This window comes from Aegilops tauschii, chromosome 2, assembly GCF_002575655.3.
Source record: "Aegilops tauschii subsp. strangulata cultivar AL8/78 chromosome 2, Aet v6.0, whole genome shotgun sequence".
NCBI classification, from domain to species: Eukaryota; Viridiplantae; Streptophyta; class Magnoliopsida; order Poales; family Poaceae; genus Aegilops; species Aegilops tauschii.
The window spans coordinates 34660128-34685770 of NC_053036.3; the positions used below are offsets into that span (position 1 = coordinate 34660128).

The window sequence follows — 25643 nt, forward strand, 5'->3', positions numbered from 1 at the left end:
TGAGGGGTGAAGGGAGGTGGAGGGAGGTGGGAAGGAAGCGACGGCGGAGGGGTTCCCCCCGTGTCGCAGAGAGAGACGGCGTTGTTATGAATAAGAAACTTTATTGTGTTGGTATTCGATTATTTGTCTCATGAATTAGAGTTTGCTACCATTAGGTAACTGTGTATGATATACGCTGTTTCTTAAGAAACTTTTTTGTTCCCGTGGGACACGAGCAACAGTGATTTAATCTCATTAAAAAAACAGTAATGTGATGCCTGTCCTATGGTACCTCGTATAACCTAAGGAGGCGAAGTGCCGTGATTTTGGTGAAACACAAGCACAGGTGCATATGTAGGTACTGTTGGCACCGTCCCGTACGACGACCTATGCTTTCGGCCGTCGATCACACATACGCACAAGCTGGCTTGATGATTGATACTTCCTGGAGATTCACGTACAATGCTAGCTAGCAAGCTAGCTCATGGACCGATTCTCCTGGCACGTAGGAACTAGTACATGCATGCACGTACGTACACACCGCCGACGAAACGCACGCACGCGAGAACACTGGACACCGGATTGATCGCCAACAGGTGCGTGTCGCACCTGTTTGTTTTCCTAATATTGATCTAAGTTACAAAGTACACGGGGTAGATAGGTATTTATATCAGCTAACCTAGCTAACATCAAATCCTAGTCGGTGACTGTTCCTAGTCCAACCCGGACAGGACTACTCCATCGTGGTTAATTCCAACAGGTACACGATCTAGCTAGGTTATTTTTCTTGTCAATTGTTATTTGGGTGAAAAGGGATAAGTACATGATTTAAAAACAGGTGCAAATTAAATCATGATCTGGTACGTGCGGAGCTTTTTAGTACAAATGTGTGGGGTACAGTAAAGTACGTCTTTTACGGTGATTGTGGAGTTACGAATTGTAATTTCGTGTAACTCCCCCACCGATTTTTTTCCACCGTTGATTTTAACCTGTTAATTAAAAAATTGAGTTTAGTCAATAAGGGTATTATGGTCATGTGTGTTTTTTTTAGTACTCCGCTGGTCAAACCCCCGCATCTGGCTAACCCATCTCGCGAGAGGGGGAGCCGGCGCGAGGACCTGGGAGACGGCGGCGCAGGAGTGAGGACCTTGGCCATGACGTCGGCGCAGGACCTGCAGGCGAAGACGCCGACGCGAGGTCCAGGAGGCTTAGCCCAGGCTGGTCTTGGTCGTAGTGGCCGCTCGCCCACGTACGTCCCCGCCGCCGCCGCCGTGAGGTTCTGGAGGGGACGACGCCGGCGCGAGGTCTTGGAGGTCCCGGCTGCGCTTGGTCGTAATGATGGACGAACAGAGGTATATCTTCCCCTGCCCTCATCTCTTCCTCCCGTCCTTCCTCCCCACACCTTGTGCTGGCGGTGGAGGCGTGGAGCAACTGCACATTGCAGCGCCTTGAACTAAAATTCAGTTAGCAGCTAGGGTTCAGATTGCTAGTGGATATGCCAGCAGTGCGTTCGCTAGATTGCGCAACTTCCGCAATCACTAATCGCATGATTAGCGGCTGCCCGCGTCCGGCACTTGAGTTGTCCTCGGTGCCTGCAATGACGTTGTTGCTGCTGACTGTAGCACGCTGCTGCTGCTGCTACGTATTTGACATGTAGGCATCATCAACACAAAACTCTCAAGGGAAGAGGGATATGATATGAATTTTTTCAGCAGAGAACATCATTTGGTTTGTCACACAAACCCACAGGTAGAAATTGTAGCCTTAAAGTTTCCAGAATCAACTGTTAACTGTGTATGCTTATGGTCATACTCCTGTATCATACACGTACACAAGTTCAGGCCATATATGTATAAAGTTCTGTTAACTTTCTAGCCTTTATTCAGTAATGAAATCTTGAATTTTGGATTACTTGTAACAGCATGTTCAAACAACTGAAATCTTGCTGCAGCATACACATACAAGTTCAGGTCATACATGTAAACTATGGCTTGGAACAACTTAACTAGTGCTAATAACAGTTTCATACTTCAGTTGCATGTGTTTGTTTTGAAGTTCAGAACAGACACAGATTCAGAGTTCACAAATGTCTCACAACTTGTAGCATTCCCCAGTGGCAGTTGCTGCTTATAGACTACAGAGAACACTGATAATAAATCCCACTAAGCATATCAAAATTCAGATATATGATAAACTACAGAGATTCTGCAATTTCTGAAGAGTTGTTAAATATTACTTGCTATGATAACGTTCTCAGACTATTCATAATCCTCGATTGTTATTAGAGTTCGTGTATTCCCTACGACAGCAAAAAGGGCGTCAATTAAGGCAGCCACTGATTCGAACAGTGAGCATCAGGTACTCTATTTCAGCAGTCTATTTTATCATATGTAGTTTAAACTCGTTGTGTTTAGTCTAGCAGATCCTTTTTCCATGGAGTCTACCAGATTTAGTATTGACCTTTTGTTCTATCTTTGTATACATGGCAGTAGTCATCAAGGAAATTTTAGACAATTGTACAACCCGGCAGAGGAAAGGATTTCATAATACTGATTTTATCATTTCCTTTGCACCCACTCTTATTCGACCATGCTTTCCTGCGCATCACATAAAATTAAGTGTACTTAGGATTGATTTAGTGCAGTTGCAATAGTTCTGCACCTGGTATATCATGCAGTAGCCAGCTCTATTTTTCTTTCTATTCAATGCAATTGATGATTTAGTTTAGTTCGTCATTAGGGCACTATAATCAATGTTTAGTAGCAACAAATTTAGTGATTGTCCCATGTAAACTTGATTTTGTGGCTGCAGGTTTATTGTCTGTCTTGGGTGGTCATTGTAGCAGTAGTGTTTGTACTGCACAACCTTCAGCCACCGTTGTTTACTTCCAACTCGCCGGCCAGACACCAAGGTCTACCTCCTGTCTCGTTGGATCGCCGGACAGCCGCTGTTGTCTACCTCGCGCCTCGCCAGACAGCACGGTCATCAAACTCTTTCTTACCGGGCAGCCACCGCTGTCTACCTCTGCCTCATAGTTAATTGTGTGCTAGCAATTCCTCCGGAGAACTTGTTAGGTTATTCTAACTCTACCATGTATCCATGATCTTGTTTTCTGAATATGTAATCTTTTTAGTGATTTTCATTTTCATTTTATTTTGCATGGCCCTTCCATGATTTATTTCTGGTATATATTTTCGAAGATTTTTATTTGCTTTTCCCTAATGGCCTTGGTGTGAGAGCAGACTACTAGCGGGTTGGGCGTTACACTGAAGAAGTTTATGCCAAAAAGAACTAAAACTAGACGCAAATTAAAATTCAGGAGCATTTTCGGTCAAAAATTGTTGAAAAAAATAAGTTCCCATAAAAGTTCTCAAAAATTCACACTACCCTCTATTCAATCTGGGAAAGTTTTTAGAAGTTTTGTCGAATAAAAAAGGACAGAAGCAAAATTCGAATTCAGGACCCTTTTGGCTCAAAATTTGCCCAGAAATCAAGATTTCAGATTTGAAGTTTTCTCGAACATGAAAAAAACTAAAAAAAATTCAAATCCAGGAGCATTCTTTGGCTCAAATGCAGAAAAAATCAGAAAAATAAAAGTTCCAAAAATAATTCCACGAGTACCAGTTTAGGAGATGTTAGTTAAACTTCACTATAGATCTTAGCATTGTAACAACATGTTCCATGCAAAAAATAACCAATAATGTTGATCAGGTTCAGGTGCACGTTAGCTCCATGCTGGTTGTGAGTCTGGACGGGTCGTAGTGGTACTTGTGGACCAAGATGACTCGTGGTGATAGTTATGGGTTGGAAACTTGGAATGGCCTGTGGTGGTAGTTGTGTGTGAGGATCCGGATGACCCGTTGTGGTATTTTTGGATCCACACGTCCTAAAGTGGTAGTTGTCGGTCCGTATGCCCCCAGTGGTAGTTCTATGTTGGTAGTATATGTAAGGGTAGACGAGAGTCTGTATGACCCATAGTGGTAGTACTTGTTCTGACGCCCCATGGTGCTAGTTGTGGACCAGATTCCTCATATTAGTAGTTGTGGGTTTGGACGGCCCATAGTGCTAGTAGTAGGATTGGATGACTCATGGTGCTAATTGTGGGTCAGTATGGCCCATTTGTGCTAGTCGTGGTCTAGATGACCCGTAGCGGTAGTTGTTAGTCCGGATGACCCATGGTGCCAGCCGTGGTTCGGACGACTCGTAGTGATAGTTGTGTGTCAGGACTACCTGTAGTTTAGTAGAAGAAACACACGCCCCATAGTGATAGTTGTGTATCAGGACGGTCTTTAATGGTAGTTGCAGGTTCAGATTGCCACACACGACCCGTAGTGATAGTTGTGTATCAGGGCGGTCTTTAATGGTAGTTGCTGGTTCAGATTACCCATAGTGGTAGTTTTTGGGTTCAAATGAACCATGGTGCTAGTAGTGGCATTACACGGCCCATATGATAATTATGGGATTGGACGACGCATAGTGCTAGTTGTGGGATCAGACGAACCTAGTGCTAGTTATGGGACCAGACAACCAATCATGATGCTTATAGATCAAGATCACCAATAGTGCTAAGTTCTGGTTTCGGGTGACCCATAGTGCTAGTTGGGGGCCAAACGACTAATAGTGTTAGTTGTGAGTCCAAATGACCCATAGTGCTAGTTGTGGGTTTGGACGACCCATGATATTATTAGCGTGATCGGACACTATCGATCTTATTTGTTCGGGCACACTACTTTTGATATTAATTGTCCAAAATCACAAGTATTGGTCTTAGACATCGGGCCCACAAGTATTGGTGTTAGTCATTCGGGTTTACTACTGACGGTCCTACTCGTTCGGGCTCTCTACTTCAATCTTAGTCGTTCGAGACGAGAAGTATCGATCTTAGTCATTCAGGTCCACAAGTATCGATCTTAATCGTCCGGGCTCACAAGTACCAATCTTAGTCGTTTTCATCCACAAGCATCGATCTTAGTTGTCCAGACCCACAAGTATCTATCTTACTCGTTCGGGCTGTTACTATCGATATTAGTCATCCCAACCCATAATTATCGGTCGTACCTGTTCGGGCTCACTAGTATCGGAGTAAATTGCAGAAAACCACCAGTTTGAAGGTTAGGTTTGCAAAAAATACTACGTTACAGTTTTGTTGCAGAAAACACCATGTCTTTCGTAATTGTTTTGCAAAAGCCACTGATCGGCGGATATGGCTCCATTAAGTGAGATTATGACAGATGGGGCCCGCCAGTCAGGATAACGTGACACAAATTTCTCACGCCGTTACATTAAATCGTTTTGCTGACATGGAGCCCACTTGTCTGTGTAATACTCCTCTCTCCCCCTTTTTGAAAAAAAAACCTCATCTCTTCACCATTTCATCGAGCACCTTGTGTGCAGCACACAAACCGGCGGAAGAAGTGCCCTGCGGCCGCCGTCGCGTGTCTCAGGCAAGCGCCGGGGTAAGGAGGATGCGGTGCCGGAGGGTCTGCGCGCAACGCAAGACGCCGCAGGAACGACGCATGGTGCGGCGGGTGCTGCTCACGACGCAGCCGGGGCGGGAATCAACTAGGCCGGCGGCGTCCTGCAGGAGGTCGAGCTGCGGCCTCACCTGTCACGGGAGACGCAGGTGTGCTGCTTCCTGCAGACGCTCGCGCGAGCCGCAGCTGCGCCAGCTGTGGGCAGGGACCGAGTCCGAGGTTCAGGTGTGGAACCGGCGAATGCCCCGATCCCGACCGGATCTGGACGAACTGGACGGCGGCGAGGTGATTCCCGGCGTTGAGAAGGTGCGGCGGCGGTTGGTCCGGGGGGTCGAGCTCCGGCTCTGTCATGACCGAGACACATCGGCCATCTCACCGGCGTGTGGTGGAAGGCTGCTACTCGGTCGGGGGCAAGGGCGGGACGGCGGCGTCCGCTGCCTCGTCCTCGGTGCAGCAACGCGGCGGCGGGCCTCTGCTTTGGCCGGGTACGGGAAGGGTGGCAGGCTTCTTTGTCGACTGGGGGCAGCAACGACGACGGCGGCGGCCTCTTCCTCACCGGGATAAGATGAACCAATGTTTTCTTTTTCAATGACAGATGGACCCCATAGGGCCACACATGATGATAACGCTAACAAACATCGTTGTTCCATGTGAGATGTTAAGCGGTCTGACTGGCGGGTCCCATCTGTCATAATCGTCCTTAGCAGAACCAGATCCGCCGATCAGTGATTTTTGCAAATCCATTACACATGACGTGGTGTTTTGTGCAACAAAAGTGTAGCGTAGTGTTTTTCGCAAACCTAGCCTTTAAAATGGTGGTTTCTTGCAATTTACTCCTAGTATCGCTCTTAGTTGTTCAGACCACAAATACTAATGTTTGTTGTTGGTGTCCAAGTACCATTCTTACTCATACGGGTCCACGAATACTGATCTTAGTCATCCAGACCCACTACTATCGATCTTAGTCGTAATGACCACAAGTGCCGATCTCACTTTTACAGATCCATAAGTACATGTCTTGCTCGTTCGGGCCCTCTCCGAAAAAATTATACTTTTTGATTTTGTGAAAATATTTCACGTGTTTACCCCAAAAATACCTTCCCCCCCCCCCCCCCCCCCCCTTCACTTTTTTTTGAGGAACCTTTTCCCCCTTCACTAAAAATAATAGTCCCGCCACTTTTCCAAATTTTCGGCCCTTGGCAGCCTATGGCCCCCCACCAGTCAATCACGAAAAAAAAATCCAGCCCCCACGATCTTATCCCGCACCCAGCAACCGCTCCACCCCCGTATTCTCTTTCTGTTTCTCTTTTTCCCATCCCCTCCACAATTCTCGCCACCACCAGATCGGAGCTCCTCCGATCCACCCGCCCCCTTCTCATCGGCGGGATCCCGGCTGTCGCCTCACGCACGACCCTCTCCTCCACGGCCCAATCCGCTCGAACACCGCCGCCCTCCTCACTGGCGAGATCAGAGCCGCCAGCCTCACCCGCAGGATCGGAGCCGCCGGCCACCGCCCACCTCGCCCGAAGGATCGGATGCCACTACTCTTCTACACCGACCCATCACCGGCCACCGGTGGTCCATCACCTGCTTCGCCTGACTGAAAAATCCCTGCGGTGTTTCGAAGAAGCTGTGGGTGGAAATTCCGGAACCGCTGCGCCGACGGTGGTGTGATGCCGGCGATGGGTCCGCTGGCAATTCAATATGCGAGGATATCGCTGCCAACTCGAGGTGTGTTCACAGGATGATTCATATCATGCTTGAAAATGCGCAATCCTGCCTGCTAAATCTGGATAACCATGAGCTGATTATTCCAAATGAATGCTAATTTTTACCCTACTGGCCTCACGATTGGTTCCAAATTTATTTGTGAGGCTGTATGCCAAGGGTATTAGATCATAGAATTTGCTATTTCTATGATTTGTATCCTGCCTCTCCACTGTATCATGTAGGTAATTTGTGTTATTTTACTCCTTGGTTTTACAGCAAAAAATAGAATATATGTCAATCTTGTAAAGGATGTTTGGGATGCTTTTCAGGGAAATGATTTGGTGAAATATTGATTGCGAGGGTTTGGAACCAAGTAACTACAAAACAATTGGAGCAAAGGTCAAGGTTCTCACCCCCCCCCCCCCCCCCCCCCCAATATCCGTTATGTTACCGTGTACTCCCTCCGTTCCTAAATATAAGTCTTTTTAGAGATTCCAATATAGACCTAAATTATGTGGTTCTCTATATGTATGATCTTGTTCCTTGTGTTCTTCTATCATTTGACAATGAGCAGATATTGATCTACAGAGGCAGTGAATGGAACTCTAGATACTCAGCTTTTGACTCTCACTCGAAAAGTTCAAAAGAATAATCTGGCAGTGTCATCTGCTTTGAGTAGCTCAGGTATCATCTTTAATGTTCAGAATGATCCATACACAAGGCAGCAGTAGGAAACAGATATGCTTACACCAATACCACAATGCAATTTTTTATTTAAAAAACTGTGCAATTTCAGGATGGGTGGTTAGAGGAGATGGAAGGGAAGGCGCAAGAACATGATAAGAAGGATGTTGCACAACAAGAGAAAATAAAGGAGCTCCAGATTGCTGTAGATAAGATTATCAGTTTTTACTGGTGGCTGTTAGAAGCTGTAGACAAGTGATGCATTTTTTATTAGATTCAAGTGAGATTATTCAGATTAGCATGAAAAGTGCAAAGGATCGTGCAAAGCTTTGTTATCATTTGATTATTTCACTATATATTTTGTTCAGTCTCGATGTAAGCATCAGGCCTTAACAGGAAATTTAATTTGATTTACTTGGCCATGAGCAACGAACACAAATATTACAGAAGATCACCAAATGAATGAGAACTTGACAACATAGAACGAATCAAGAGAAGTATACATACAAAAGTGGCTCCTACCTTGAGAGAAGTCATCACAAACAGATCGCGGACAAAAGTTTGTAGATAGAAGCTCATATTTAGTACCCCTCCGTTCACAAATAGAAGCTAGAAACATCTTATAAACGGATGGAGCAGACAGAAATATAAGTTCGAAACATCTTATAAACGGATGGAGCAGACACAAATAAGTTAGAAACATCTTATAAACGAATGGAGCAGACACAAATATAAGTTAGAAACATCTTATAATTGTGAACTGATGGATCAGAGGGAGTAGTACACAAGACTTGACACAATCTGAAATGAAATAAAGATACATTCAAAAAATTAAATATGAAAATCTCCAGTATGCCCCCTGCAAACCCGTGACCTCCATCTTGAGGAGGGGCTTGTGCCATCAACCATACCATTCCAGAAAGTAAAGCTGTGACAACGTGTGGTGCTGTGATCCTCTAGCTAGTTTTACTATAACAGAGTTCTGCTTACTAACTAGATCAGCAATGTACAAACATATGCTAAACTTGCCATTGACAAAATAGGTTGTGCATGCTTCTTCTGTTCCATACTAAAGGTGATTGCCATATTTGTCAAGGATGATTATGGCTGAGGCATGGTAATGCACTTGTAGCAACGCGTTCAAAGCGGGCAAGAAATTCATATAAAGCAGGCATTGTTCCAAATTGAGCCAATTCTAGTTTCCGAAGATATACTATACATAATTACTGTCCATTTTATACGGCGCCATACACTGCCTAAATAATCAGAACTATGTGTGAGGCGTGGGTCATGCACGTCTTGAGCTCCCGATTCACCTTCTCCTCGTCCCACATGAACCCCTGGATGTTCTGCACCCACTCGAAGTAGCTCACCATCACTCCGCCGGAGTTGGCCAGGATGTCCGGTAGGATCAGCACGCCCTTCTTTGCCAGAATCTGCAGTGCGAACATGTACACTTCTCTACTGTCAGTCAATGTGTGAAATGTGTCAACAAATGCAGCTTAGTTTTGTGCCAAAATGTTGGTGTTCTTGCCTCTTCGGCCTCGGGGTCTGTTGGGTGGTTAGCAGCCTCGATGATGTACTTTGCTTTGATGGCATCAACATTGTCCCTAGGAGAAGAAGAAAATCGAAAGGACTATTTATTAACAAAAATGTTTTCAGATACAGAAAAAATGACAGCCAGGAGGATACTCTAACTGAGCTTCAGAGCATTAATCTGATAGAAGATAGGATGAAGTGAGCTGGGACGAGGAAGAAGGAGATTACTTGTTTATGACTCCTCCTAGAGCTGCCGGGATGAGCACGTCGCACTCTTCCGTGAGCAGCGAGGTCGGGTCGACGGCGTCGCCTTTTGTCGGAGCCCTTGATCCCGCGGTTCTCTGCCGAGTGCTTCATCAGCTTGGCTATGTCAATGCCATTGGAGTTCTTGACAGCCCCTGTGACATCTCTGATGAAGACCACCTTGCCACCAGCTTCAGTGATCAATTGGGCAGCCCAAGAGCCAACATTGCCAAATACCTGAAAAAGGCAAGAAGACAATAATTGCTCATATGTGCAAATATAGGTGAAGAAACATAGTTCTGGCCTTGCTCCACAATGTATGGCGCCATTCTACACAACGATGATTACTAGCATTGTGTAGGCATGCTTGTATATATTTGGCAGAATATATTACTTGTGGGTGCTCATTGTTTGCTCCTTTCCCCTTTAATTTCAGCGCGTGAGGTGGGAGATTAGAAAGATACTGACAGATCAGGCACATAACTTTGGAATTGCCATTGATGGTGTCTCCATTGTAAGCCTAAGCTTTGACAAGATGCTTGTCTCTAAATTATAAATGGGGAACACCTTAGCTTTGTGTGAAAATTAAAGAGATTGGCAAAATTTTCTCTGGAATTTTAAATGCGCAAAAGACCAAAGAAAAAGCAAATAATCTTAGTGAGTTCAGATAAAACAGAGAATTACCTTAAGAAGAGTTCAATTGCAATATCTTGAGATTACACTAAAATTTAAAGTTGGATGGTCAGTCTAGTCGCAGAACAACAACCATCTTTTGGCAATTGAAACATCTGCTTACAGATTTTAAGTTTTAGGAAGCAGCCATGGATTTCACCTGGAAAAGAACATCGAAGAGAAAAAACAACGTCCTACAACTGCTGCATCGGACACTAATGTGCAGAATAAAGGGATATGTTGTATGTTCTTCCCTCCGTCTAAACAATTTCTCATATTCCTGTTCTCCAGATCGTTCCTCATATTCCTGTGCAGCTTGATCTCGCCTGAAATGGTAGATTTCAAGTGTTCTATTGCCACCTTGATGACTGCCGAGGCGAGCATGCCCCTGAGTGCCTGTTGACATGGCTAGTGCCTGTCAAGTTGGGTTGTGTGCTGAATAGTAGATTCGTCATTGAAGCTCCGGCCCTTATCAATCTAACAAAGCATTGGAAGCAAAAAAAATCGAATCAGCAACTGCAGAATCAGTCATGACATGTTTTACATAATACAGATATCACAGACTTGCAAAATCTTAGACAAAAGCGAGTTGCCCACCTGCTCCATTAACCATAACGAAGCAACATTCAGAATTTAGTTACGTGGCCACTGTGGAAAGCTCATGTGCTTTGTCAGATACTTTTACAGTTTCCAACTACGAACCAGAACTGAAGAGCAATGGAAGCCGTGAACTTAGTGGGAATAAGGTAGAGTAAGACTGTAAGAGGTATGGACCTGTAGACGGTGCTGCGCCGGGCTCTCCACAGATCCGGCCTGGATTACGCCAGCAGCAGCGTGATCCGGCAAGGTCAAGTGCCTCTTGGACGCCCATCGGTCCACCATCGCGCGCTGCATGACGAGGCGGCGACCTCCTCGATCTTCACGGGGCCACCAGTGCCTTTTGTCTCCGCCTCCTTCATGACGCCACGGCCCAACCGGCGCAGGGTGCTTTTCCTCTTCCTCTGGACGGCTACACCGTTGTGCGCTCAATCTAGCTCTTGACGGCGAGGAACTACGGCTGCATCAGACGTCGGTCCTCGAGCCCATGGAACCCCTCCGCCGCCGCCGCGGGTCATCGGCTCCGCCTCCTCGCCCCATCGGCCATCATCGCCGACCCCCTTTGCCGCTGCCACCGCCGGGGTCATCGGCTCCGCCTCCTCGCCCCAGCGGCCATCCTCGCCGACCCCCTCTGCCGCTGCCAACGCCACCGCCGGGGTCACCGGCAGCTCCGCCCTATCCTACCCTGTTGCTTCGAACAGATACGGCTCGAACAAGTTTTCTACGGGAAGAGTGGAGGAGCGACCCAGATTTTTTTTTTAGAGTCAGGAGCGACCCAGATGTGTCGGGTCACACGAGGGTGCGAACAGGGTTTGGCCTTGACTAAAATTGGACGGAAATACCCTTTTAGAAAATGACTAGCCCCAGCTTAGTTTTGTAATTGTCCCATCACTATTTGTAATTTTAGTCTCGTAACTCCTCGTAACTCTAGTTTCTCCACCGTTTGATCGCAGTGGATGGACGGTGAAACCTGAATAAAACTGTTGCTTATGGATGATTTGGTGCGGCATACAAGAGTATATAAGAGGGTACAAACCGACTTGGGGTAGGGGTACAAAACTGACTTGGACTAGAAGTCGTATACCATAATGACTACTCTAACATCCCCCCGCAGTATCAACGGCAGGCTCGACGACGTTGAGACTGAAACAGATATCTTGAAACGGCTTAGTAGGCAGTGCCTTGGTGAAAATGTCAGCAAACTGAGCCGTAGAGGGAACATGAAGCACCCGAACCTGACCAAGAGCAACCTTTTCACGAACAAAATGAATATCAACCTCAATATGCTTTGTGCGTCGGTGTTGAACTGGATTGCTGGTCATGTAGACTACTGATATGTTGTCACAGTAGACAATAGTGGCCTGCTCAATAGGCATGTGTAGCTCGGAGAGTAACTGCCGAATCCAGATTGTATCTGCAACGGCATGTGCCACAGCGCGATACTCAGCCTCGGCCGACGAACGTGAGACTGTAACCTGTCTTTTCGAAGACCAAGAAATCAAATTGTTACCAAGAAAAACACAAAAACCGGAAGTGGACCTTCGAGTGTCAGGACAACCAGCCCAGTCTGCATCAGAGTATGCGGTAAGCGAGTTTGGAGAAGAATTATTGAGGTGGAGACCATGATTGAGAGTTCCTTTTAAATACCGAAGAATGCGTTTAACATGATTATAGTGAGGAACCCGGGGATCATGCATATAGAGACATGCTTGTTGAACAGCAAAAGAGATTACAGGATGAGTAATGGTGAGATATTGGAGAGCACCTGTTAGGCTACGATAGAGAGTAGGATCGGAAAAGGGTTCACCGGTAGCCGAAAGTTTAAAACTAGTATCGACAGGAGTGCGAGATGATTGACAGTCAAGCATACCAGCACGATTAAGAAGATCAAGAATATACTGGCGTTGGGAAAGAAAAAGGCTGGAGGAATCGCGAACAACAGCAATGCCTAAGAAATGATGAAGGAGTCCTAGGTCAGTCATAGAAAATTCAGATCTAAGAAGAGAGATAATATGATCTAAGAACTTTTGAGAGGAGGCGGTAAGAATGATATCATCTACATAGAGAAGTAAATAGGCAGTGTCAGAAGTTTGATGATACACAAAAAGAGAGGTGTCGGAGAGAGATGGAGTGAAGCCTATTGTTTGAATGAAGGAGGAGAAGCGTTGAAACCAAGCTCGTGGGGCCTGTTTAAGACCGTAGAGAGATTTCTGAAGAAGACATACATGAGTTGGAAAGGATGGATTTTCAAAACCCAGAGGTTGCTGGCAGTAGACAGTTTCTTGAAGGGAACCATGGAGGAAAGCATTTTTAACATCAAGTTGGTGAATGGGCCATGAAGAGGAGACAGCAACACTAAGAACGGTGCGAATGGTGCTAGGTTTAACAACAGGAGAGAAGGTTTCTTCGTAATCAATTCCTTGTTGCTGAGAAAAGCCACGACAAACCCACCTGGCTTTATATCGTGAGAGGCTCCCATCGGAGTGGAACTTTTGGCGAAAAATCCATTTGCCAGAAACAATATTTGTATTGGGAGGACGAGGAACAAGTTGCCAGGTGTTGTTTTGAAGTAAAGCATTATATTCTTCTTGCATGGCAGCGGCCCAATTGGGATCAAGTAGAGCAGTTTTGTAATTCTTTGGAAGAGAAGTAAGAGATATAGAGGTATGAAGGTTTAGGCGGTCTTGGGGTTGATGAAATCCTGATTTGGCCCTAGTACGCATGCGATGATCATTAATCGGGGACCGATGATCATTAATCGGGACTGGTGAGTCCGGCGCAGCGGAAGAGTCGGACGAAGGAGTAGGGCTGGGTGGTGGAGTGGGAGCAGGGCTGGGTGGTGGAGTGGGAGTAGGGGCCGGGGGTGTTGGGGAGGGAGCAGGGGCCGGGGGTGTTGGGGACGTCTCGGGTGGGGTGAGTGTATGGTTGGGATTGGCTATGGTGGGTGTTAATGGTGGTGGTGATAAGTTGTGTTCGGCAGGTAGGGGAGTATATAGTTGGAAAGGACGGGGAGAGGGGGTGTTTGCGGAGCTAGGGGTGTTGGATGGTGTAGTAGTGCGTTGTGAGAAAGGAAAAATGTGCTCAGCAAACGTGACATGACGAGAGACATGAACGTGTCCGGTGTGAAGGTCGAGACAGCGATAGCCTTTGTGCTCGTCAGAGAAGCCGAGAAAAGCACATGGGATAGAGCGTGGTGACAATTTATTTGCAGAAGTGGCGTAGGCATTGGGAAAACAGAGACAGCCGAAAACACGAACCGCGGAGTAGTCGGGGTGGGAAAGAAAGAGGGAATAATAGGGAGTAGTGTTGGGTTTAGTTTTAGAAGGTCGAATATTTAGAAGAAAGGTGGCCATGTGTAGGGCTTCAGCCCAAAACTTGGGAGGCATAGATGATTGAATGAGGAGAGTGCGAACTATATCATTGAGGGTGCGAAGAGAGCGTTCTGCTTTACCATTTTAAGGGGATGTGTAGGGACATGAGAACCTAAGCAGGATGCCATGTTGTAAGAAGAAAGTACGATTTTTAATGTTATCAAACTCGCGACCATTGTCACATTGGATAAAGCGAATTGGGAGGAAGAAGTGAACAGACACATAGCGTTGAAAATTAAGGAAAAGAGAATGGACCTCGGATTTGTTGCGTAGAGGAAAAGTCCAGACAAAGTGGGTGAAATCATCTAGGATAACAAGGTAGTATTTAAAACCCGAAACACTTGCAATGGGAGAGGTCCATAAATCACAATGTATTAATTCAAAGGGATAAGTGCTACAAGAACTAGATGAACTAAAGGGAAGACGCACATGTTTGCCTAATTGACAAGACTCGCAAAACACAGAATTATGAGAGTCCCTATTACATGGTATGGTAAATTCACTAAGAATAGAAGCTAAGACGGCGGGGTTGGGATGACCCAAGCGACGATGCCAGAGATCGACGGAGGCCAGCATGGATGTTGGAGGGGTGGCGGCAGGAACTCCATTAAGAGAATAAAGATCACCGGAGCTATTGAAGTGAGCGATCTCGGCCTTGGTCAGGTAATCCTTCACAGATAAACCAAAGGGTCAAATTCAGCCGAAACTAGATTGTCGCAAGTAAATTGGCGAACAGAGATAAGATTTTTAATGAGGCGGGTGCAACTAGAACATCGCGAAGTAAAAGAGGTTTGGTGGAAGAGGGAAGTTGAGCCTGACCAACACAATATATAGGAATAGATGATCCATCTCCAAGGATAATGGAAGGGAAAGGAGATTTAGTGCAAGAAGATAACCAATTACTAGATGCAGACATATGACTAGAGGCCCCTGAATCAAAGATCCAATCCGTACCTGAGTTTCCTTATGCAGCAAAGTTATTCATGGCCTGGAGAAAGGCAGCTTGATCCCAGCTCGGCGTCGCAGGTGAGGGTGGCGTCGGAAGCAGTGCCGGCGGATACGATGGTGAAGGCAGTAGGGCCGGCTGGGGAGTGTAGTAGGCATTGGCCGGCTGTGGTGGGGGTGGCGTCGGGAGCAGGGCCGGCTGAGGTGTGTAGTAGGCCCCGCCGTCGCTGGTGTAATGACCATAAGGAGCATACGTCAGGGCGGCGTGATAGGCATTGGCCGGCTGTCGGGGGTTGAGAACCCCGGGAACACCAGTAGGCGGCCGAAGGCCGGGTTGCCAGGCACCTGAGTATGCTGGCGGAGCACCGAGGGTGGATGGAGCGGACCAGGGCATGGGCCATGCTTGAACAAGCCCCGTCCAAGGATCATGAGGAGGCCGCCATGCAACCGTAGATGGAGCACTGGTGGGTGGTGCAGGACTCGGTGCTGGTCATGTCGTAGGCGGAACCGAATGAGTCGACGGCGGCCTGTAGATAGGGTTTTTGCCGCGGTAGTTCGGACTAGGACGCCAGCCTGGGGCGGTTGAACAGATGACGATGCGGACGGCCCGGCGGCAGGAGCCGGCCTGGAAGGCGGCGCTGGTGTAGACGACAGAGGAGGACGAGCCGCAGCATGAAAGACCTTGGGGCGAGAGTCCTTGCGAGCTTGTGTTTCCGCCGCGAGTTGTAGCAAGGAACGAACTTCAGCGAAGGTAGGAGGGGGCCGTATCATCGGTATGAACGAGGCTTGCTTGTCAAAGTCTTCGCTGAGGCCGACGACGACGATATTGATTAACTGTGAGTCGCTAACTGTATCGCCGAGTTCGCGGAGCTCATCACCAATGGTCTTAACGCGCTGGCAGAACAGGTTCACCGGGGCGTCTCCTTGCACCATATTGCGAAGCTCGGTGTGGAGAGCGTTTTTCCGAGCGTCGGTGTTGCTTTGGAAGAGCTGACGGAGGGAGTGCCAGATGTTGGCAGCGGTGGCGCCGTCGTGATCAAGCATGTTGAAGATCTCGGTGGTGATGCGAGTGTAGAACCACTGGATGATCGCGAGATCGTCTTTCAACCATTGCGGATCGTCGGGGCGGGGAAGACAGTTGGCGGCGACATGCGAGCGCAGGTTGCAGCGGCCGAGGTGGAGATCGAAGAGATGTCTCCAATGATAGTAGTTGTGGGCGGCGAGATCAAGAACTATGGGGATGTAGGGGCTGACGTCGGAGATTGTGTCAGCAAGAGATATTGGTGCGGCGAGGATGGGTGCAGGGTAGTTTTGTGGAGCTATGGTGAGGGCCGAGAGAGAAGCGGCCGCGGCGTTGGCAGCCTTGGCGATGAGTGCGGCCCGGCGCTCGAAGTAGCCGGGCGGTGGCGGCGGCGGTGGCGTTGGCGGAGCCATACCCTAAACCCTGGGACCGGTATCTGATACCATGAAAGCTGAATAAAACTGTTGCTTATGGATGATTTGGTGCGGCATACAAGAGTATATAAGAGGGTACAAACCGACTTGGGGTAGGGGTACAAAACTGACTTGGACTAGAAGTCGTATACCATAATGACTACTCTAACAAACGGCTCGTAAAATTGCCAATCAGTGTAACAGTTGTAATAGTAAGAGCATATTGGCGTTATATCACTAACCAATGTGTACTAGCGTCTAGTAAAATCACCACAAATATTTTTTTTGACCCGCCATCAGCTACTAATGTGGGATAGCAGTGCCCTTGGGTCGTTGCTCATTTGCCGAACATGAGACTGAGACCATATATGGTTCAGTTAGTATGTTAATTTCTATCTTCAACACAATACAAACATATGCTCTTTGATTTTGGAATTTATCTCATGCATATGTAATATGCTCGTCTGCCAATCAGTTGGGCATAGATGTTATATGACTGTTCTAGCTATATGACTGCCCTTCTGCATGACAAAGTTTGTTAAGTTCAAGGTTATATGACCGACATGCACATATAGCTATAATATTTATCTTAGTACTACAAATACTAAACGCCTCTCATTTAGCCGTTATAGAGACATAAAGTATGAGACATTGGAGTATACCAAAAGATAGAATCTTTGAGGTTTTGGTTGCCTACTGCATATGAAAATCTCCTTTTCACACTATTCATTGTCTCTGCACTTTGTTGCTTGCGTGGAAATTTTATTTGGACAGTGTTCTGACTGGCACTTGATGAAGATCTCGACAGGCTTGGTGTCAATGCCAAGATTGTGCGGCCATCTGGACCAAATGGAAGCATTTCGCCATGTTCCAGCTATCGTTTTATCATGTACAGATCCCCATTGACTATGGCTGAGCGTCGGCGAGCACATTCAGTTGTGCAAACATACAATAAAAAGGAATTAAGTGGTCCATGTCATATGTATAACGTGTTAGAACATGGCGACACGTAAAATTTGGTGGAAAACACAGTACTGCACTGTTAAGACAAAAGATATACCAATATTTGGTACTCCCTCCATTCTCTTAAACAAGGCCACTTTGTTTTTTGTGTCAAACTTTGACTTATAATTTTAGTCAACAAAATATAGGTTATATGTACTAAAAAAGTATCATCCAAAAGTTGGAATGTGCATCGAGTGGCATACCTTTTTGGCATATAACTCACTTTTTGTTGGTGAAATTAATGGTCAAAGTTGGACATAAAAATATGAAGTGGCTTCGTATAAGGGAATGAAGGGAGTAACATAAGTGTACTTTATTTGAGTTTTGAAGAGTACACATATCACCATATATACTTTTGTATGCACACTTACGTCTCCATGCACAAGTCATAGTTAAGGCTGTAGGAATGTTACTACTATTCATGATGGAACAGTAGCTGTTCATGATACTGCATTTACGATTCTCTAAGCGATCAATGTGAACGAAACCTAGGAAAAAGACAAATATGTACCACACCAGGACTACTAAAATAAAAGCCGCAGATAATTTGGACCAAAATCAAAGGCAACTTTGGGCAGATCAGTTTAGTTTCGGCAACAAAAATAAAAACCAGAGAATTAGTCTTTCTCAGGACATACACAGGAAAAAACAGAGATAAAGCATGACTTACAAACTGAAAGTGTTCATGTTCAGCAAAGAATGCATTCTCTAACACATAACAGACGATTTCCGCACACGATAACGATACATAACAGAAACTCAAAAACTCCTCCCATCTGAGTCATCCAATTCATCAAAACACTTCACATGCAATGATTCGTCAGACCTCAATTTCTAAAATGTCTAGTACATAGTAGAATTATGGGTATATCGTAGTGTCACCCGAATTAAAATGTGGTTCAATGTGTCACCGTGTCACTAATACATGTTTCAAACTAGAATAAATTAACTCTTATATATATACAATACAAGAGAAGTATGTTGATTTGCATCTTCAATATGCCATAAGCTCTTTTCTGTAGTTTTATAATTTTTGTTGTGCCAGTCTCTCATGCATGGTATAAGCATGCACCACCGCCAATTGTGCATGATAAAGTTAGTTAGTTCAGAAAATTTATATGACTGGATAGTTATCCTAGCAGTATAAATACCAAGCTCCACTCAAGATTTGACCCATTCTCAACATGGCACTGTCTTTGAGAGTTATGAAGTGGATGCACTTTTTCTCCACATACTATATATGTCGAGTATAAGATATTGGAGTATAACAAAATACTGCTTATGCTGCACTATTACGTGCTAGGCTAGTCCAGCGACATGGACATGTCAGGCTAGACACAACATACCAAAATCATGCTTGAGCACCAGCAAATAACATGCTACACTTTCAGATCTGATTGCTAGTGGCTTCTTCAGCATCTGAAATGCTGGTTGTCCTCTAAAGAACAAAAGGCGAGCACTTCAACTAATGTGCAGAAGTCTTCGCTTGAGAGAATCTATACTGGTGCACAGAGGAAAGGTGTACAATTCTGATGTCTAGCAATGCCATCATAATATTCCTAAGAACAAAATCACTTGTGTTTTTCTACAATGTTGTCAAAAATAAATATTTGCATAGGCAGACTGTATGGAGAAATTCCCTATCATTTCAATAAGGAGGAAATATATTTGAACTTATTTGGACGAGCTCATTCAAACTGTAGCGCCATACACTGCAAAATTTCCTTGGACTAATTTTTTGCTTTTTCTTGGACACACAAAACAATGTGACTAAGAAGGTATTTGTCTCATTTGTGGTACATGTTGAAATTAGAATTTTTTGTTATATTACTTCATGAGTAGTAAATGGTGCAATGTGTTTTTATTTTCTTCTAAAAGCAACATATACATTTCTGCCAAAAACATGTAGTAACTGACTACTTCTAATTACTACTCCCTCCCTCAGTAAAGAAATATAAGAGTGTTATATTTCTTTAGGAGGATGTAGTAATGATGCACGTGCAACACGCTTTCAGTTCGATAGTATCCTGAGGAGCTTTATCCCAGCATCTCCCACTCCCGCAACTCTCCATTGTCGATGTACAGATGTTGCCTAAAGATTGACCATTTCGGAAACTGAGCGATCTCGTGGGGAAGGGCGTTTTGGCTCTAGGGTCCAAATGCACCCTACATCCTGCTGGAGGTCCAATTGGTCTATGGGATATATGCCAGCATTTATTCAATGTGATATATGGAAGTGTTGGATCTGGAATACAGGGGATGCAGGCTCACATACGTGGCTTACAAAGAGCGGCACTGAGGACGGAAACGATCGAATGGCATCGCTGGTTAGTCATAAAGGTGGGTCGATGCTACATGTGGTAACTGCGTCGACTACACCTTGGTAAAGCATCGACCTGCAGCTCCACCTGGAAGGAAACAAATGACGCATTTGGTTACCTGCATCATTTTTGGGCACTATACATACTTGTCCCAGCTGGCTCTGGTTGAGCTAATGCAAGCAAAAAACAACATATGCATGTAGTTTGGTTGTCTGTATGTAGGGGGCCTGCATTAGGGGAGCAATTTTTTCCTGGCGTTTGATTGTGTGCATTGGCTGGGCTGATGCAAGTGCCCGGTGTTTGGTTGCAGACATGCAACATGATTAAGAGTTAACAGCTACGCATGACATATAGAGTTACGTAGAATTCCTTGGCAGTGTGTTTGCGAAGGCGACGTCAGTGTAGGCTGCGGGCAAGGAGGCCAACCGGGTGACGCCGGCAGCGGCGCCGCGCACAACATGGTGCCATTCAACAAGGTTGATGAAGATTAGTGTGAACCAAATGCGTCAGCGACTACGGTTGGCGGTGCCTGCGGCGCAAGCGAGCGATCCCGTCGGCGGCACGACGAACAAGTTGCTAGCGTCGCCGCCATGGAGAAAGTCCGTGGGGAGAGACGAATAGGAGGATACCGAGGCAGAGGTCAGGGAGAAGAAATGTAGTGCGCGTGCCATGGTGGCCTGAGTGTAGGAGGACGAGGGAGAGGAGGCCGAAAGGAACGATACCGGTGACGACGCCAGTGTAGTCGGGCGAGGGAGAAGAGGCCGAAAGGAACGACACTGGCGACAGCTTAGTGTAGTAGGACGCCGGCCAGAAGGCCGAGAGGAAAGATTAGAAGGGACTAGGCAAAGAAGATTAAGGAGTGTCAATAAAACAGACCACACATATACATATGTATAATCCATAAAGAAGATGTAGATTTACTCGTCTATAATCGTCGGAACTGAAAATGTGCAAAGCGAAAGTCGTGTGAAACCACGAGATGAAGTTACTCGTCAAAGAAAATTTCAAGCTGTCTACCGTAGTATGACGAATTTTACGACGAATTTGATAAAATTCGTCCAAAATAGCACCAAACATGGACATAAAATTAAACATTTATGATCGGAAAAACTACAAAACGATCTCCTGAATGAAACTATAATATCAATGTGCATCTTTTTCGTGTGGAGCTTATCTCGAATCTAAGCATCGTTGTTTAAATTAAAAGACACGAAAGAAAAAAGATTATAGAAAGAGCTTGATAGAGGTAGCAGAAGAAACCAGGTATATATTGTATACTACTCTCGTGCAACCGGACCCACCCATGTGCGTTCGACATGGCTCGACTCAGCTAGAAACGCCCAATTTGGCCATTCCTAACAGGCCTGACTGAGGAGTTTTTTAAGTTTCGTGCGGGCCAAGAATCTGATGCAAACCAGGCAACCGAACAGACCGAAATCTTATCCGTGGACCTGGTTGGAGTTGATGCGGGCAACCAAAGTGAATGCGGCTCACCAACCAATTTGCCGATCCAAATGAAAAGAGAAAAAAACAATTTACCCACCAAAGCCTCACGCGGCGGAAACAATTGAAAAGCTGAAGCGGCCAAAAGGAAAGGTCGGAAGGCAAAGAACTACAATCCATGTATTTAGTGACAGGTAAGGTAACTCTCCAGGATCATATGCTTTCTTTTGAATGACAGATATGTCGATTCTGAAGCTCAGCTGCCTTGCATTCAGGTTGTCAATCTTCCCAGATGAGGCCGAAAGTTTAGCGGCAGAGGGTGGACTGCAGGATGGTGCAGAAAGCACGGAGCAGGTGTGGCAGTGGCTGTGTATGAGAGATTGGAGTACACCAAAAGATAGAAGGTTTGAGTCTTCTCATGTACCATAGGCGTGTCCACTTACCGTTGTGCTTTTGTTTTAGAATCTAATGATGTACACATCCAGATCATTGTCAGCAGTCGGTGCTAGCTATATTGAACAAGATTTGGCAAGCATCTTTTAACCTCACCAAAATTGTTAGGGGGAAACATTTTTTTTTCTCTAGAGATATCAGAAACACAAAGCATTAAGCCAATATAAGGAATAAATGGAAAAACCGACTAGTTAATATCAAGCTTCTTTATAAAGAAAGAACCGTGTTTAACTGTGCGTGCAACAAACTTGTGTATTCTGCGATGTCGAGGGATGGAACATGATGAGGTCCAAGTTCAAATATGACACTGCATTTGTGATTGACTAAGCGATCAACATAAACAAAGCCTAGGAAAAGGGAAAATACATACCACACCAGGACTACGAAGAATAAAGTTGCACATAATCTGGACTAAAATCAAACGGCAACTTGGGCAGATCAGTTTGGTTTCGGCAACAAAACTAAAAACCAGAGAATTGGTCCTTCTCCAGCAGACACACACACACACAGGAAAAAACCGAGATACAACATGAGCACCTCCCGGCAAGCGGCAAGCGAGGGCTGCCGCCCGCCGTTGGTGCAACTGCTGCCGCTGCTGCCGGCCGCGGTGCTCCGCCCGCCTCTGCTGCTGGGGGTGCCGGGGGGTCGGCCGCGCCGTTCCGCTCGCCGCTGGTGCTGGTGGTGCCGGGCGCGGGGGTCCAACTCCCAAGGGCCGCTGGCCGGAGTAGGAGCCGGTCGTGGCGCTCCACCACCCGCGCGACAGGGCCCGGTGGCTGTTGCTTCCGGCTCTCAGGCGCCGGTGCATGTTGCTCGGGCAAGCACGCAGCAGCCGGATGAACCAGTTCAGCAGCCGGTGGCCAAGGCGCCGGCCCTAGGACGAGGTCGCGGTGCTCAAGGGCGTGGTGGATACAGTGGATACAACAGAGATGGTCGGAATTTCAACCGGTACGGGCAGTGGGGAGACGATGGATATGATGCATATGGTGAGGGGCTGCACCGTGGATCTTCATCCGGTGGCGATCGTGGGTATAACTGGTACAACGATGATGGTCCAGGACATTTTCAGGGCCCGCCCTGTAATTTTGTTGAAGGCGTCGCCGGACCGAATGACCGCTTCCGGGGCGGATATCGGCGTGGTGGGAGAGGAAGACGCCCACCTCCACCGCGGCATATTCCACCACCACCACCGCCTGTTGCGGACATGGCTACGGGGGAGGAGCTCGAGCACTCAGCGGATATGGTGGGAGACTCATCCACGTTGCCCGCGGCTGTGGTTGACGCGGTTAGGGCTCTGGCAGCGGTGGCAGTTCCGGCGGCTTCTGGAGCTGCAAAATCTAGGGATGGCACGTCTGACAAAGGGCCGGAGAAAGCGGAGGGAGAAAAACTCTCGAAGTGGGCAATTAAGAAGAAGAAGTTGCCTTGCTATAGATGTGGTGAACCGGGTCACTTTGTGGCAGAGTGTACTAATGAGCTTTGTGAATATTGCCTCAGATCTCAGCATCTGACCGGGGACTGCCCACTTCTATCCGGTCCTAAACCTGGCATTAACATATTTGGTGTGTGTTGCAAGGAGTTGATGTTCTTTGAGACACCGGAGGTGGACCCTCTACCACAGATGGTTGAGAGTTCCTTCCCGGCAGTAGTCCGGGTTACTAATGGACAGTTGACTGAGGCTCAGATTGTGAGACAACTGCGTGACCTAGTGCCAGGTAACTATCAGTGGCATCTGGAACAGTTAGAGGGACAGGCTTATAAGGTGGATTTTCCCACTAAAGAGGATCGGATGCATTTTCTCAAGTGGGGCTTGTGCAGAGTCCCAAGCACCAACATTATTATTGCTTTTGATGAGTGGAAGCAGGAGGAACCAGAGGGTACACCTTTAGAGAAGGTGTGGGTACATTTCTTTGGCGGACCACCAAAACTGATGAAGCACTTTCTGATTGCTTGGAGCTTGGGTGGTTTGATTGGCAAGACAGAAAAGGTGGACATGCCTTTCACTCGTGCACAAGGGGCTACGAGGTTGCTGGTCAGTGTTGTGAGTGTTGAGCACATACCAGATGTGGTTAGATGGACACATGCTGGAGTCACTTATGTTTTAGAGCTTGAGATCGAGGATACTCCGATTTCCCAGGATGGGGATGAGACTCAGGATATGGACACGACTGAGGGGGGCGGAGCGCCTAGGAATCGGGATAAGGGGACCGATGATTCACCACAGGAGTCGGACAAGGGGCCCACTACGCAACCAGATAAGGCAGATAGCTCTGCCAAAGAGGCGCCCCCGTCCACAACTCCGATGAACACGCTTCGCTTTGGTTCGTTTGGATCGAGGTCGGCTCCTAGTCGGTTATGAAGCACCAGAGTCGAGGCGGAAGACCCGGCGGAACTTGAGTTGCCACCGGTGTTGAGTCTGGCCTGCGAGGCGACGACGGCACTCGAGCGACACGTTGACTGCGGCCCAGACATGATTGATTCCACTCCTGGCGGGCAGGTCGTCACTTACGGGGTGGCTGCGAGTGGGGGCGGGGCAGGAGGCCCATAGCACCCGCCTACTTGCGCCCGGCATGTCTTCTTTGGGAGGGGCGCCTGGACAGGAGGTGTGTGGCACTCTTCCCACCCCGGCTGAGGTGACCCCGGACGAGCTGGGGGTGAGGTGCGGGAAGGAGTCCCGTGCCGTAACCCCTCCCCCCTCCCCGCAGGACCGCGCCGTGCAGAACGGCGAGCTGGGGGTGAGGTGCGGGAAGGAGTCCCGTGTCGTAACCCCCCGCAGGACCGTGCCGTACAATGCAGCCAGGGGACGAGATGTTCTGGTGGGGAGAGGGGGAGCGGGACTAGTGAGCAGGCGGCTCCATGGTCTTCTTCCCCCTTGACCTCTACGGCCGAGTTCCGCTCGACCACGCCCAACCCTCCTTCGCCGACGATAGGGGATGGGCGTGGGAGTCAGGAACATACCCCTCGGGAGAGGACGGCGGAGGAGCTTATCGCTTTCGGCGGGATCGCGGATCCGGTGTTGGCTGGCAGGCGTGTCAGCAACCGGATCCAGGGACAACCAGGTGCGGACAACCTGCAGCTAGCGCGTGCCAAGAGGGCCGCCATGCTTCGTCATGTCAAGGCTACTACAGGTGCGTCTTTTGATAAAAGTTGTTCAATTTTGCACTTCTCAGAGAATGAAATAGTAGATAAGGCAAACGACTTAGGATTTTCTTTGGGATCAAATGAAACCGAGGTCGTCAAATCCGTTAACGATCTTTTAGACTTGGAAGCGGAGAGGGCTTCCGAAATCATTCAAAATCTTGCATCTATCAAACCCATGAATGACAATGAAATGAACAATTTAGGAATGGTTGATCTCGCAAATATATGTAATAACCTTTTGCCTAGTGCGGAGGCGGAGGATGAGGAGGATTCGGAGACTACAGACACGGTAGAGCCTCTCCTGATGGAGGGTGCAGTTTCTATCATCGCCAATCCTACTTTCCCGCAGGGTGTTGAGGAGAAGCCCAAACGGCCCTGGAAGCGGAAAATTTATCCTACTTTGACAGTGTTGGGGAACGTAGCAATAATTCAAATTTTTCTACGCATCACCAAGAACAATCTATGGAGTCTTCTAGCAACGAGAGGGAAAAGAGTGCATCTACATACCCTTGTAGATCGCGAGCGGAAGCGTTCAAGTGAACGGGGTTGATGGAGTCGTACTCGTCGTGATCCAAATCACCGATGACCGAGCGCCGAATGGACGGCACCTCCGCGTTCAACACACGTACGGTTGGGAA

General features: G+C 47.1%; 2 long non-coding RNA genes across 4 annotated transcripts; both read left to right on the forward strand.

Moving 5' to 3' along the window:
- Positions 1-1056: 1056 nt before the first annotated feature.
- On the forward strand, positions 1057-3119 carry LOC120974375 (uncharacterized). Its single transcript, XR_006670978.2, has 3 exons — positions 1057-1331; positions 2265-2337; positions 2791-3119. It is a non-coding gene; the product is annotated as an uncharacterized lncRNA (long non-coding RNA).
- A 3597-nt stretch (positions 3120-6716) lies between these two features.
- LOC109767922 (uncharacterized) lies at positions 6717-8261 on the forward strand. Of its 3 annotated transcripts, none has more exons than XR_006670979.2 (4): positions 6717-7184; positions 7493-7562; positions 7738-7847; positions 7960-8261. It is a non-coding gene; the product is annotated as an uncharacterized lncRNA (long non-coding RNA). The 3 variants fall into 3 exon arrangements; XR_005769775.2 differs by having other exon boundaries at positions 6719-7184; positions 7493-7568; positions 7752-7847; XR_002233935.4 differs by having other exon boundaries at positions 6721-7184; positions 7752-7847.
- Positions 8262-25643: the final 17382 nt, after the last annotated feature.